Source organism: Lactuca sativa, chromosome 1 (genome assembly GCF_002870075.4).
Source record: "Lactuca sativa cultivar Salinas chromosome 1, Lsat_Salinas_v11, whole genome shotgun sequence".
Taxonomy (NCBI): Eukaryota; Viridiplantae; Streptophyta; class Magnoliopsida; order Asterales; family Asteraceae; genus Lactuca; species Lactuca sativa.
Window position 1 is genome coordinate 162,461,708 of NC_056623.2, and position 15,968 is coordinate 162,477,675.

Genomic DNA, 15,968 nt, shown 5'->3' on the forward strand with positions numbered 1-15,968 from the left:
CGAGTCACCACCTTATCAAGTAAGTGCATTGTCACTTTCACTTTACACATAGATATGAAGTATTTTATATAAATTACGTGTTATCTGTGCATATTATCTGAATACTTGCTGTCTAAGATGGATGAATGATTTTATACATGTTTTAAATGATTTAAATATATATTTAGTTTATATCTACAAATATGTTGGGATAAAACATGGGTAGATGAAATAGTTGGTGTGTGATGAAATAAAATGATGAGAGATTGGTGATGATAGGAAGGTGATGATAATTAGGTGATGGGAAGGTGATGATGAATCGGTGATGTAGGATGAAATATACTATAACCTTGTCCGGTAATTTGCAGATGCAGTCATCTACCAGAGTATAGATGGCGACCACGGACTATTATAAACAACCCCGTGGAAACACTAGCAGACTCACAACCTGTAGGTGATGAATTACGATTTCAGGCGATGTTGTAACTACGTATTCATGTGATGATACTCTAACCCTTACTATGAATTACGAGTTCAGGCGATGTTGTAACTACATATTCATGTGATGATACTCTAACCCTTAATATGAATTACGAGTTCAGGCGATGTTGTAACTACGTATTCATGCGATGATACTCCAACCCTTACTAGATGCGTATCGAGGGAGTAATCCCCAAACCATTATTGTCTGTGTGATGTAGGCGATGATCAGTAGGAAAAGTCCTTAGGAACGAACATATAAGGAAATGAGATGCAAAGAGATGAGAGGTAAATATGATATAAGAGATGAACCTTAAGGTAATACTTTAGGGAATATCAAATGAAGAAAATGAGGATGGGTAATCGGGTTAATTGTTTGACATGTATTATGTGAAGAAACAAGTTAATTATATTATTGTGGGTTGAAAACCCTATGTACTCACCAGGTTTCCTAACCTGACCCACTCAGTTTAATTGTATCACAGGTGTTGATATAAAGCTACACTACACTGAGAGATTAAGGATATGTAAATCACTAGTGATAATGAATGTAAGTTCTGTTTATGCTTATGTTCCTGTATTGACGATGACATCCCAAATGTTTTAAAATGAATAAAATATTTTTCTTCGGAAATACTTTGATAACTTATTTATCATGTTTTATTGGGAACAAATTCCACAACATTTTAATTAAAGGAGGTACTCTGATTTTTTACAGAGCATAAACAAAATCGGTCTTTTCTGGCCGTAAAAATGAGGATGTCACATGATTCAAAGAGAATGAAGGGGTTGTGACTAATTCAAGAAAATGGTTGATATAGGGATGAATTTTGCAAAAATAATAATAATAATAATAATTCATTTGAAGCGGTTTAATCATTGTTGAATATAATGATGTATAAATGTATCAAACTAGTCTTGGCATATTCTTTTATGAATATAAATATATAATTGTATAAACTCAATCTTTGAAAAATTTATTTTATGAATGTAATTTTTAATGTGTTCATTTTTTTATTTGTTATCATATTCATATATGATTAGTAGTTTATTTTTATTCATTTCTAAATGTTATCTCTAAATTATGATTTATTATTTAGGATTACAAGTATATATATTTTTATAATTACAAACGTTTTATTCATATATGATAGAAAATATTTTGATGAATAATAAATTAGAGAAAAAGGAATTTTTATTTGACAAAAAAATAATATAAATTATCTTTGTCATCCATTAATAAAAGAAATAAAAAAATCAGTTTATATTTTATTTTAGGTATATAATCATTATCGCTAAATTTCAGGAAATTAAATTTGTATATAATTTGTTTTACTTTAAAATAAATAGACAATGACTAATATACCCTTATAATATGGTTGGTCCAGAAGTTTTCTCGCGTTCTCAACATTTTTTGGTGTTCTAATTTGATCATTTCCATATATATATATATATATATATATATATATATATATATATATATATATATATATATATATATATATATATATATATGTTCAAATGAGAACCAAAAAAGGTTAACAACCGTAAGAACCAATTTATTATAGCTTATTTTTGTGTATTTAACGGTAACACTAAAAAAACACACATACAAACATTTATTTTAAAAATCAGATCTATCTTTTAAATTTGCTGATCTTCTCATACTTTCTCACCATCTTTGAAGAACACATAGTCCTTATAACCATCAACACCTACCGTCGCCCGCATCAACGTCGTCGACACTACCGTCGTTGGTAACAACATCGCTTCTGAAAGAACGCCTTCACCTCTTTCCACCGTTGTTCTACTACAACCTACACTATTCTTGACGTTTAGATCTGCGATTTCCGATAGTCTTCAAATCTTCAATTTCCCAGCAGCCTTCAGATCTGCGAATTTCCTATTATTGTTGTAGTAGATCTTCCAGATCTGTGATTTTCCGACCATCACGACCTTCTCCGGCACCTTTCGCTTCTTCTTTACGATGACTACGACCACCAACAGCTCCTCGTATCAGATATCGCCACCGCCGTCATCGTCGATCCACCATGGTTTCGATATGATCTCTTCCTCTTCCTATCTTCTTCTGACGAGATCTGCTACCATTCTCTTGTTTGTTAGCTATTATAGACTGTTTCACCACCATTTCCAATAGATCTCTTCCCCTTTCTCTCCTCCGGCGAGTTCTTATGTCGTCGTCTCCTTCATCAGCAGTAACAGATCGAGATTTCTAAATGTAATATGATAATGTTCTCGTTTTAACTATCAACAGTCACAATAGAGTACAAATCATAATGGAGTATGCGATGCTCTTCTGTTAACGTCTTCCGACAAGGTGTTCCGGAGACGGTTTAGGCTTCCCGGCGACTTCAACACGATCAGGTGTACTGTTTGGTCATGAGTTCCAACATATCTATTCCGACGAGTATTTTATGTGATTTTCAAGGATTACAGTTGAAAATATAACTTTAGATTTGCAAGAAATGAGAGGCCGAAGTCATTGTTCTCCGACGATGTTATGGAGACTCAAACAGTTTAAGGTACAGTCTAACTCTGTTTGTATGTGTAAAGTTATATTTTTTTTATCATGTGCTTGGATTGAGAGTACTATTATTGGTTGACAATGGAGCTCTACGGTCTAAGCAAATAGTAGTATTTTTCCATATTTACATTTAATTTAATTAATCTGACATATTTCATATCTAGTAGCTAGTATGAATAGTATTACTATAATGAGTATACCTTTTCCTCTATTTACTTTATTTACTTTACTTTAACGAGTCATGTAGTGGTTATTAATTTATTTATACAAAATTAAATTTAACATTAAAATTAACGATGAATTTAATAAATATATTGTTAGTGAAGTTTAATGTGGGTCTAATTATATGGAAGTCAAAGATGAAAAATTATCAAGTCCTAAAATTTGGCACATAGTTTTTGATTAGATATCTCAACAAGATTTATAAGTTGTTAAGTCTGTGAATTGTGAATTTTGTTAACAATATTCTTGAAATATAAGTTTTACATTGAGAATATGATTGTAAATATATAAATTTTTTTATATTAAACTGTAAATTTATTGTATTAAACTGTGATTTTTTTATTAAACTGTGAATTAACTGTATTAAATTGTGAATTGATTGCATTAAGCTGTGATTTTTTTTTTGAATTTTTTGTTTCCTTTTGAAATATAAGATGAAAAAACTTTATACAAAAATATGTATTTCTATAATTTGAATAAAATATGTAAAATTTAAACAAGTGTAATTTTTGTATATTAAATAGTGAATTTGTAACATTAAATTGTGAATTTTGTGTGCTAAGCTGTGAGTTGACTGTATTAAGCTGTAAATTAAATGCATTAAGTTGTGAATTAGTGTCTAAAGTGTGTATTATACTACGAATTTTGATTTTTTGAGGCATTAAGTTGTGAATTTTAGTGTTTGAAATATTGGATTAAGCTTTGAATTAGTATTGAAATGTTTTATTAAACAATGAGTTCTGATTTTTTTTATCCATATATGAATTTTATATATGTTAATGAGTTCTGATTGTAGTGTATTAAGAAATGAATATTGTATATTAAGTTGTGAATTTTATTCACAACTTAATATAATAAATTCACATTTTAATACATAGAAATGTCTTAAGATATGAATGTATAAATATAAGTGTTAAGTTGAGAATATTGTCGGCAATATATAATTTTTGTGTATTAAACTATTAATTTTGTGTATTAAACTGTGAATATTTTATCTGGAGTTATAAATATAAGTTTTAAGTGAAGAATATATAAATTTATTGTGATGAATTTATATTTTTTTTAAATTTATGGTCATGAATTTATATTTTTTGTATTAAATTATAAATTTATTGTAACGAGCTGCGAAATTTATGTATTAACCTGTGATTTTTCTATTTTAAACTTTAAATTAACTTCATTAAGTTGGGAATATTTATTTAAATTGTGAAACTAACTATATTAAATTGTGAATTTTTTGTATTAAACTGTGATTTTTGTGTTTAAAAATATGAATTGACTGCATTAAACTATGGATTTTCTGTTTAAACTGTGAATTAATTGCATTTTGCTGTGAATTTTTTATAATTTGTTTTAAAATATGAATGATTATGTATAAATTTTTTTGTTAATTTTTTTATGAATATATTTATTTTTTCGCTGTATAAATTTGTAAGAATCCACTAGTTTTATAATTGTTTTGCATTAAATTCAAGACGAGTGAATTAATAGGCTTAATTAGAATGTGAATGTAGTATTTAAGTTGTTAATGTATTACTTTATTTACAAATCTGATTTGGAAGAAATGACAGCTACTATGTTGATACAGGTGGTTCGTCGCAGCATGTAGTGGTAGAGTTTGAGTTTTTGACTTCTTTGAATTAGTGAATTAATTGTTTCTATTAAGTTGTGAATTTTTTGCATTGAACTATAAATGGACTGTGTAAATCTGTATTTTATATAAATTTTTGTGTTAAAATATGAGAGCATATACGGATGAAAATATTAGACTGTAAAAATTATAATTTTGCTCTTTTCGTACGAAAAACACAAAAAAAAATTAGGATTTTAACATGTTAAATAAAAATATCTTGTAAATATTTACTAATTAATTGGGTTCTTAATTTTTTATGGTTCTCATTTGAACCACTCCCTATATATATATATATATATATATATATATATATATATATATATATATATATATATATATATATATATATATATATATATATATATATATATATATATATATGCGCGCGCGTGTGTTTAATAGTATGTATAGTTTGAATATGGATGTGAAAAGGATCAAAGTAAACAAGTTCGAAAGAAAAACAATTTGAAGTCAAAGAAATAAGTTCCAACAAGTAGAGGCGACCACCACTACGGGTCTAAGATTAGAGAGAAGATGCAACAACTTGACCATTTCAATGCTATATAGAATCATTTTTATAGTATGGAATGGTGTTTCTTTCACACTACGAATTCATAAGCCATAAAAGATAATCCAATAATTTGACTCTTGAGTCTTTGTAAGTTGAGAAAAAAAAAAGTGTTTTTCCGTGTTTTCTAGTCACCTAATATTGTAATTTATATTATTACATTGGTTACCAATTGACTTTTGGATGACTAATGCTTAGTTTTCAATAAACCTATTACTCAAAACTAAAAGGGATAATGACTTTAAAAGGTAATGAAGTTTTAAAAATATATAAAAAAGTGCGTTGTCTTTTTTTAGTACACAAAATACCATTAAAATATATTTTTTGTACATAAAATACCAACGAAGTACACATGTGTTCAAATAAAACCTTATGGTAACCGGTTATCCCAGGTAAACAGAAAAGTACACATGTGTTCAAATAAAACCTTGTGGTAACCGGCTATCCCAGGTAAACATAAAATGACTTAAAAAGGTAACAAAGTTCCAAAATGTTAAAAAAATACCATTATTTTTTTAGTATAAAAAATAGCCTTGAAATATATCATTTGTACATAAAATACCAACAAAGTACATATTTTAGCACAAAAATACCATTGAAATTTCTGTAACGTTAAAAAAGAATCCTTGTTGTTTTTTCAGATCACCTTTTGTTAACTTCATTGTTTCCGGATTATATAGAACACGATCATCAGAGATTAGTCACCATTGTACCAGTTCACACTAGTTGTTTACTCTCTTTCATTCCATCACTGAATCAGTTTGTATCTAAATCTATATTTAGGAATTCTCATGACATAACGTCACACTCGTTTCTCCTTTGTGTCTCTCTTGTGCCGCAACACTAATGAACGGCTAACCTTGATGTATAATATGTGCATCTATATAACGTGTATATATATGTTTTAGGTTTGAAGCATAAATATGATCAGGAAGTTAGAATGTTTAACTAGGGTTATTACTCACTTACTTCTCTTGTTAGCACATGAACAATCGAGTGAAGGAATGAAAGAGATTTGCACAATTGTTGTGAACTGATATGACGGTTCATGATCTCCGGTGATTTTGTTCTACATAATCTGACAACAAAGCAATTAACAAAAAGTGTGGTATTTTTTGAACATTTTGCAAACTTTGTTACACTTTTAAGTCATTTTTCCACTTATCTAAAGTACCTGGTTACCACAATATTTTATTTGAACACATGTGTATTTTGTTGGTATTCCGAATACAAATAATAACATTAATGATATTTTTTGTACTGAAAAAACAACAATGATATTTTTTGAACATTTGGAAACCGAGTAACCTATAATTGCCGGTAAAATGTTATTTTTTGTACTAAAAAAAGACAATGGTCTTTTTGTACATTTTTAAAACTTCGTTACCTTTTTAAGGCATTATCCCAAAATAAAAAAAGCTTTCGTATTGAAAACATAGCAGGACCATAGAAGTTGGAATTGTATATATATATATATATATATATATATATATATATATATATATATATATATATATATATATATATAAAAGGTTAGGTACATGTGAGAGTATCATATTTTGTGAAATATGGAAACGCAATCATAGCCATTCATTTTGGAGACAAAAAAAATATATTTTTAAAATGAAAAATAAATGAAAATTTTCGAAAGAAAAATTTTAAACAGTATTTTCGTCATTTATTTTATCAAAAATTTTTAAAATTAATAAAAATAAAAAATTACCTTTTTTTTCAAAATAAATGTGAAATATTCTAATAGAATATTATACTGTAATATTCAAATCGAATTTTTAGAATGTTATAACATTCTACTAAAATATTAAACTAAAAATATTCAAAACATTCTAATAAAATATTAAAATATTCTAATAAATCTAACCATTCAGATAGAATATTAGAATATTTTAATATATATCTACTAACTTTAGTAGAATATTAGAATATTCTAACATTATAAAATTTCAAATTGATTATTTACAGTGTAATATTTTATTAGAATATTTCACTTATAATTCGAAAAAGATGATGATATTTTTTATTTATTAATATTTATTTTTATTTTCTTTTAACTTTTATAATTTTTTGGTTAAATTAAATAACGAAATAATATTTAAAAAAAGAATTTTTGGATTTTTTCTATTTATTTTGCAACATATATATATATATATATATATATATATATATATATATATATATATATATATATATATATATATATATATATATATGGTTAGGTTAATATGAGACCATCATATTTTGTGAGACTTGGAAAAACGCAATCCTACCCATTCATTTTGGAGACTAAAAAAATATATTTTTAAAATGAAAAATAATTGAAATTTTTTGATTTTTGTTAAATATTATTTTATTTATTTATTTTTTCCAAAAAAAATTAAAACAAAATTTAAAAAATTTTAAAAAAAATAAATATAAAAAAGATTGCCGTTTTTTTTCAAAATATACGTGAGATATTCTATATTTATATTATACTGTAAATATTCAAATCGAAATTTTAGAATGTTATAATATTTTACTATAATATTAAACTATAAATATTCAAAAAATTCAAATAAAATATTAGAATATTCTAACAAATCTAACAATTCAAGTAGAATATTAGAATATTTCATTTGTATTTCAAAAAATGGTGATTTATTTATTTAGTTTTATTTTCTTTTATTTTTTATAATTGTTTTTTACAAATTAAATAACGAAAATAATATTAATTTTTTTTTTGGATTTTTCTATTTATTTTGCAATATAAGCATTATATATATATATATATATATATATATATATATATATATATATATATATATATATATATATATATATATATATATAACCAAGAACACACCCGAGGTGAGTTAATACACTTACGTTTTTATGATTTTTCATTGTTTTAAGGGGGGAATACAAGTAAAACACAAAGAATGTTGTGTTAATATTTAAACTATTTCAAATAGTTTCAATGGTCGTTTTTACTAATATATATATATATATATATATATATATATATATATATATATATATATATATATAAGATTCAGCAAGCGTAGAATTGGTGATTCCGCTTTATTTCCTCTTCCTTGTTTGGTTGTGGGCTTAGGGTAGAATCATTTATTTGACTGTGTTTTTAATCATAATTATATAAGCATTATATATATAAGTATAAAACTATTTAAACATGTTAAATAAAAAGAATATTTTGCAAATTATTTTATTAACGTTTGAACATAAATGTTAAATTTCACGGAATATCCTTATCACCGATTTACAATATCAAACATACACTTTAAACTACAATTGGTATAGTTTATGAAACATACGTAGTATTTTACAAGTTTCAGATACAATACAGAAACAAACATATAAACTATAATAGGTACAGTTTATGGAACATATGTATTAATTTTATCAAGTTCGGGTTACAATACAGAAACAAACATAAAAACTATAATAGATATAGTTTATGAGACATCCATACAATTTATTTATTACAAAATAACTTTTCATTGTTCTACACGTAACCGTCAATATAGCTTTGTGAGACATACTTCAAGTACTTATCTAAGTACCAACCAAGCCCTGAAATTATAACCAGAGTCTCCTTGAGGGAGAGCGTGACACTTGTGTATAGATCTATATGGGACTGACAATCCCGCACCTAAACTATTAGCTACAGTTAGGCCGGCAAGCCTGAGGTGACAAATGTCGTATGGATTCTGATGCCTGAAGAACGTCGTATTCATGTCATTTTAGGTCATCCATCATGGTTATAATAACTCAGAATTTGGTATTGAATAATATGATTAGTGTGTGAATACGTAAACAACTTCATATAGTTTTAATTAAATAATAGAATTACAATACAGTAATTTACATTACAACTGGTGAATCCAGGCACATACATTTACCGGGTTTTCATACAAGTACACTTACAACATACTATTTTCCAGTACAGTGAAACTTACATTTCAAAGAAAACATTCATTTTCATATGGTTTTATTTAATAATAAAACAACAATATAGTATTTTAGAATACAAAAATACTTATATATTTTGGTCTTAAGGTAATTAAGACTACAATTCATTTATAACATAAAATATAGGATTTTCTGGGAGAAAACACGTACATTTTTCAAGAAATAAATGACAAACTTCTAATACAAAACTACTTATGAATTCACCAACTTAATTGTTGACACTCTTTTCAAAACTACTTATATTCTCAGGGAATTAGTAAACAAGTATCCATATAGGTTTTGAGAAGAGGAAGCATATTACAGTCACGTCTTTTAGTTTTTGCTATATACTTTTGGTGTCAAGTATACATTGATTTGAACATAGATGTAAAAACTATACTTTATCAATGTAATGGTTGTGTTTTGATTACTATTACTCAATTGTTGTGATACTGTAAATAACGTCATCTGCCCCCGAACGTTTCCTCCATTCCGGTTTGGGGGTGTGACAATCTCCAAAATCAACCATGACTTTTATATTTCCACGTATAAAAGTAGCTATAACATTGGACACTAAAGTTGTCACAACCCTGGACAAAGGATGGCGGAAACATCCGAGGCTGGAGAACTTCATGTATAGTATCACAACAAGTGTATACTAGTGCTCAAAGTAAAACAACCATCATATGTATAATTGAAAAAGTTACACCATAGTATGAGTTTACATGTTTCTAATTCAATTACAAAATGATGACCAAAAACGAAATATTTGAAGATTTAACGTCCCATCCTCAAAAAGCTATAGATTTCCTGTTTCACTGATTTTCTGAGAATACAAGTAGTTTTAAAAATGGTAACAATTAAGTTGGTGAGTTCATAAGCTTTTGGGTGAAGAGTTTGAAAATACTTTGTATGTAAATGTATTGCGTACCAAAGAAAAGTCCCTTATTTTCCTTAAAAAATGTTATGTAGTCTTAAATTCCAAGACCGAGTGTATGTGTGTTTTGAAATTTTAAGGGAGTGTGCAGTTTTAAATAGATAAAACCCTTTTTAAGATAAAAGTTCCCATAAAATTATAGTGTTGTTAACTCCCTATGTGAGTCGCTATAACCATACTATGACTAGATAGCCCGCTACAACGTTCTTCAGACGTTTAGAATTTGTTATGACTTTTGTCACCCGTAGACCTATAGGTCCCGCTGTAGCTAGCAACAAGGTGTGGGGTTTCAATCACAATATAGATCTTGTTAGGTTTTAGTATACTAAAAAATCCTATGGTGCACATACAACCCTAAATACCTTGGATCTATGTTTTCACTAATTATACATGCAAATGGTTTCCAAGGTATTAAAGCTACAACTAGCATGCATTTGATATAAACCATATAAAATACTAGTTAGGATAACATACCTTTTGATGGAGCTTGAATTCTTCATGTATTTGGCCTTGAAGAGCTTAGCCCCAATAGTGTGGAAGCCTCAAGTGGAATCATAGCACACCATGGACAAAGGATGAACTTGAGAGAGAATTCCATGCACCCAAAAACACCATGAACCCCAAGAATACTCTAGTTACGATTTTGGGCAATGAAGCATGTATTTATATGTGGGATTTCTAGTGTCATGGATATAACTCAAATCCATACCCATGGGTCTTATGATCCATGGTTCATGTGGCCCAACTCTTCATGTATCCATACATAAACTTGGTCCAACATGGATCATAAGCCCAACACATATAAATATAACTAATTAACATAATTAGTCCCCATAGATTTAATTAGCCTCTTTTGATCACTAAATTAATTCCAAATTAATTCTTGATCAATACTAATTAACTCATATGATTTCATATTAATATATTATAACTTATAATATATTAATAAATCATATATAACCTCTTCTCTCAAAAGTTTATCCTAACAAATTGTCTTGATGATATGCAAACCAAATGGACCATGCTACTCTCGGGTCAAGTACATACCAATAATAGTTAGGGGCTTAGACATCTAATCCAACAGTCTCCCACTTGGATAAGTCTAAAACTATTATTGCAAGTACAACTTCATAACTCGACTAGCAATGGTAGCTCTTAAAGCCGCTGTCGAACTCTAAACAAATCAATGACGCATCCATTAGATAAGCGATAATATATTCCTCCATTATAGATATCATATGGACTGAGACATCGATTATAATCATTCTCTCTGTCCATTTGTTGTTTCTCGATTTTCGATTTATGACAACTGACTAATTGAACAAATCAAATCAATCCAGGCTTGGCCAAGCACTTAGGGTGTCATCACTAAATCATCGAGGGGCCCACAAATATCTCTTTTATCCTTATGAGGTAAAAGGAATGAATAAAATTTGACTCATATGCTTGTACTAACTACTCGTTGAATCATACACAAAGGCATGTTTTATAACATCAAGTTACTGATGCGTTTTCGTACAATCAATCTACAACCAACTCATAGTCAACAACTTATATCTCTAGGTTTGTAGAATATAAATATTATCGTCTCATGATTCACTCGTGATAAAATCCATGAAGTGATTCAAATGAGCGTGGGTTAAATCCAATACTTAGAGCTTATGAGCACTCATGAATGTTGTAGCAACCATTTCTATGTCTAATGCACCTTAGACAAATATTACAAGCCAATTTCATGACAGTCTTAATACAATACCTACTTCCAACGTATGACCAAATGTGGAGAGTTTGAATAAAATAATTATCCTGGAAGTCAAAACATGCAAAGTGAAACACAAGAATAATACTAATCATATATGGCCCCAACACTTTAAGAGTAAATAAAACACCTTTTATCTAAGCACCATATTGATTACTCATTATTCATGTAATGTTTCGAATTATTAGCTTAATACTTGAATTGAAACAATAGTCATGCCATGCTCCAAGCATACACACTATGTTTACCTATGGTTCTTTCTTTTGTGAAATAGATTAACTGAACACGACTCCAATGATGCTCATTTCACAATCCCAATCCATTTTGCAAATGTAAGAATACCAAACTCTTGCCATTTATTGTAATCTGTTAGGTTCTAAACTTATATGTAATGATTCTCTTGTAATGACTATGCGCAAAAGTCACAAAGACTTAGCAACAGACATTACAAAGTATTCCAATGGAGAGAAATTCCATGGAAATGAAGTCTCACATTCAAAGTACATTCCTTTGAACATCCTTCATTGCATTAAGTTTTCTAACCTTACACAGATTCAGAGAATAACTTCCACTTATGGAAACAATTCCATATTACCATTTTGACAATCACTTCTGAACAAGATTTTCCTCTTTTTCAGAATATGTCAATATGGTCATTTCCAAAGTTTATACTATACTTCCAATTGTCCATGTGTAACCAATCTTTAGTAAACCTCAGATTGTCCTCGAAAATTGCTTAATCATTTTAGTTATATCCGGTTCTATTCCTTTTTCCCTCTTAATGCCCTAAGCATTTGGAAAATTTAGAATGGATGTAATCGATCCTATACCCGAAGCATATGGGACACGATTCATGCTATAATTTTTTTTTTATTTGCCATGTTCCCACAATTCGAACTATGAAGAGGGATGTCGTAATCATAATCGAATTTTGAGAACGCGACATATATAGAATTTCCTTATGTTGAACCATTCCAACATAACATTCATATATATCTTTGACTAAAGTTGATTAAAATCTCAATCTAAGCTTGTAGAATTGGAATGAAGTATAAAATCCTCTCCCTTAATTATATCAAAACAACTTTTCAAAGCGAATTGAAACTTTTGTTTTCTATAATTAACATCGCTAACTTGCAACACGTAACATAATAATCATGCTCCCACTAACATGATCATTACAATAATACTTTATGCTCCCACTAGCTTTGACATGTACCCAGAAATCAGCTGGACTTCTAGAGATCAATACTTTATTAACTTTCTTACCAAAGTTCAATTTTCTGATACCAGATGCTTTGATTAGACTTTATCAAAATCACACACCTTTCCTTAGATAGCTCACATGTGTGTCTAAAGAATTATGAAGAGGTGTGTCGTAATCATAATGTTTATACCTTCTGCCATTCTCACAAGTCCATGCTAGTGTACCGGTTAACCACACGCGCTCCACTAATGACTTTGAGAATGCAAATATCAAATTTTCTATCTACTTAAAACCTACTTAGTGAAAGCGTTTCCTCACCATTATTTTCATGAATCAGAGAGAAACCTTATGACACTTAGATTTTCTGGTGTATGTGTTCCTATCCATGTGAATTTGTCATAACCATAATCTCAAGACAAGTTTAGTGACAAATCCAAACTCATATGGACTGAACTTGTCTAATCTCATTTTCTTGCCACCCGGCAGCACAAGGGTCTACCATTGCTTCCAGGTTGTTATGCAAACAATTGAGAACTTACAGAACTCACAAGCATAGTCAACTTAAACTGGAATGGGCACAGAAACAGAAATATGTCAACATAATGAGTTACAAACCTCAAGTTGTGTGCTAGTGATTAAACAATATGTTTTATTCTTGATTAGTTCTTGAAACTTTTTCCAAGATATTTAAGACTCCCACTGTCCTCTTGACATATAAGATTCTCTTGTCAAGAACCATTCCTTGACAAAACAAATATTCAAGAGTTAGTGTGGATTCTTATCATGATAAACATTTCTCACAATTGGTCTTAGTTGGTCTTTGTTTTATCCAAAACATCACAACTTACCAATTTCAAATGTACAAGAATAAGAAACATGTCACTCTACATTTGATAAGTGTTATAAACCTTTCTCAAAATTATGTCACTCAAGTTACAATCTTAGAGTATGACTCTAAGACTTGTTTTGGAACGAAGTATGACTCATCTTCTTGATCTAACCACTTCAATAATTCATGACTCCTCTTTTCTTAGCGATAAGCAGGCCTTAGGATGTCCTTAGAGGATGAATTGTGATATGGTCTCACAATCATTATGATGATCATAAAACATGATACTAAAGTACTCTCCCATCTTTTTAGATTTGAGAAACTTTTATCTTTCTGCCAAATTTGATTCTTCTCATTCGTTCTGCCATACATCAAAACTTTTCCAATGCTTCAGAATTATACTTAAACTTGTAAGTATAACCATATTTACTCAACTTTAGTAAATCATGACGAATAGTCTTCTCAATCTTTTGTGGTGGACTTGACCAGTGCACAAGAATGTGTACTCGATCCCTTAGTCCTTCACTTGACTCACATATACATGTGAACAAGCAATTAGTCTTAATTTACAAAAGATGAAAATTCTCATTCATCATGCAATACAAGTTGCATGATTCCGAGTTTCTATCCAACTGAAACTTGGGCGATGAGAATCTTTCCTTATTTGGTAAATTATGACACTACCACAATTGAAAGAATCAAATCCATTTTCCAATATTGCTATCCAATGGAAACATATAAATGACGTTTTTTCATAAATTCCTTTGTAAAGATACTTAAAATAAATAAAGTCAAAACCTTTTTTCTTTTATTTTAAAACTTGTGGAAAAACTTATCCTTATAATGCAAATACATATGAAAACATGTTGTTATCTATTCCTAAGCAATCTATCATAACTCTTAAGTAGCAGCTCAAAATTCTGATCATCGAACCATACGATCGAAATCCATCTATTTGCGATCAGAATCAACTTACTCTTTCTTTAAGCTTCCTTACTCTTCTTTGATTCTACAAAACATCAAAATGTAATTACATTACATTTATGTATTAAGAATCTCCAAAAGATACTTAATAGAGTTATTATATGGGCTTTACCTGAAGTAGAGTCAAACTTTTGACTTTACCATATCTTTCAGGCAAATCTGGCAGCTTCGCAACCAATGCCCCTTCTTTTGGCAAAAGAAACATATGGACTATTTGGAAATGGTACATGAGACTATCTCAAACTTATCCTTTCTCTTTACCATTAGGTCAAATGACTTGACCATGGCCGATCCCTTTCCATTGGGAAGAGAAAGCTTTTCTGGACTTCTAACGTTACCATTGTTAATGTCCATGGAAATTTGGGAAGTAGATCTTCCAATCAAATTTTGCTTTACCAGTGCCACAAATCATTGCTGATTTAGCAGCATCAAGCAAATAGGTAATATCATTAAGGTTCATGTCTTGATCTGTCATCAGGGTGTGACTGAAGAACCAAATCAACAACCAGCTACCTCAAGACTTCGACACTCGACTCTCTCGGCTTGCCAATAGGGATTGAGTGACCTTAAACTTTTCAAGTATTTGATATTGTGGGATAGGGAGAATAATTGGAGGGGGTGGAGGAAGTGAAACATGATTTCCAGTCCCATTAATGCACAACAAAGGGATTAATCTTTCACCTTGATTGCCATGTGGGATATCATCTTTAATAGGATAGCTTGTTCCTAAAGATTTGGGAAGACCATAGTTGTCTTAACTAGAAATCTATAATGGGAGAAATTCAAGTTTAGTTGATTTAAAGTCCTTAATATAACACCCAATATGAAATATTAAGGCTAGGACCCAACAAACTATTTT

At 29.1% G+C, this 15,968-nt stretch overlaps 1 long non-coding RNA gene across 1 annotated transcript; it reads left to right on the forward strand.

Annotated features, from left to right (window-relative positions):
- Nucleotides 1-1,980: 1,980 nt before the first annotated feature.
- LOC122194513 (uncharacterized) lies at nucleotides 1,981-4,990 on the forward strand. Its single transcript, XR_006183338.2, has 2 exons — nucleotides 1,981-3,002; nucleotides 4,815-4,990. It is a non-coding gene; the product is annotated as an uncharacterized LOC122194513 (long non-coding RNA).
- Nucleotides 4,991-15,968: the final 10,978 nt, after the last annotated feature.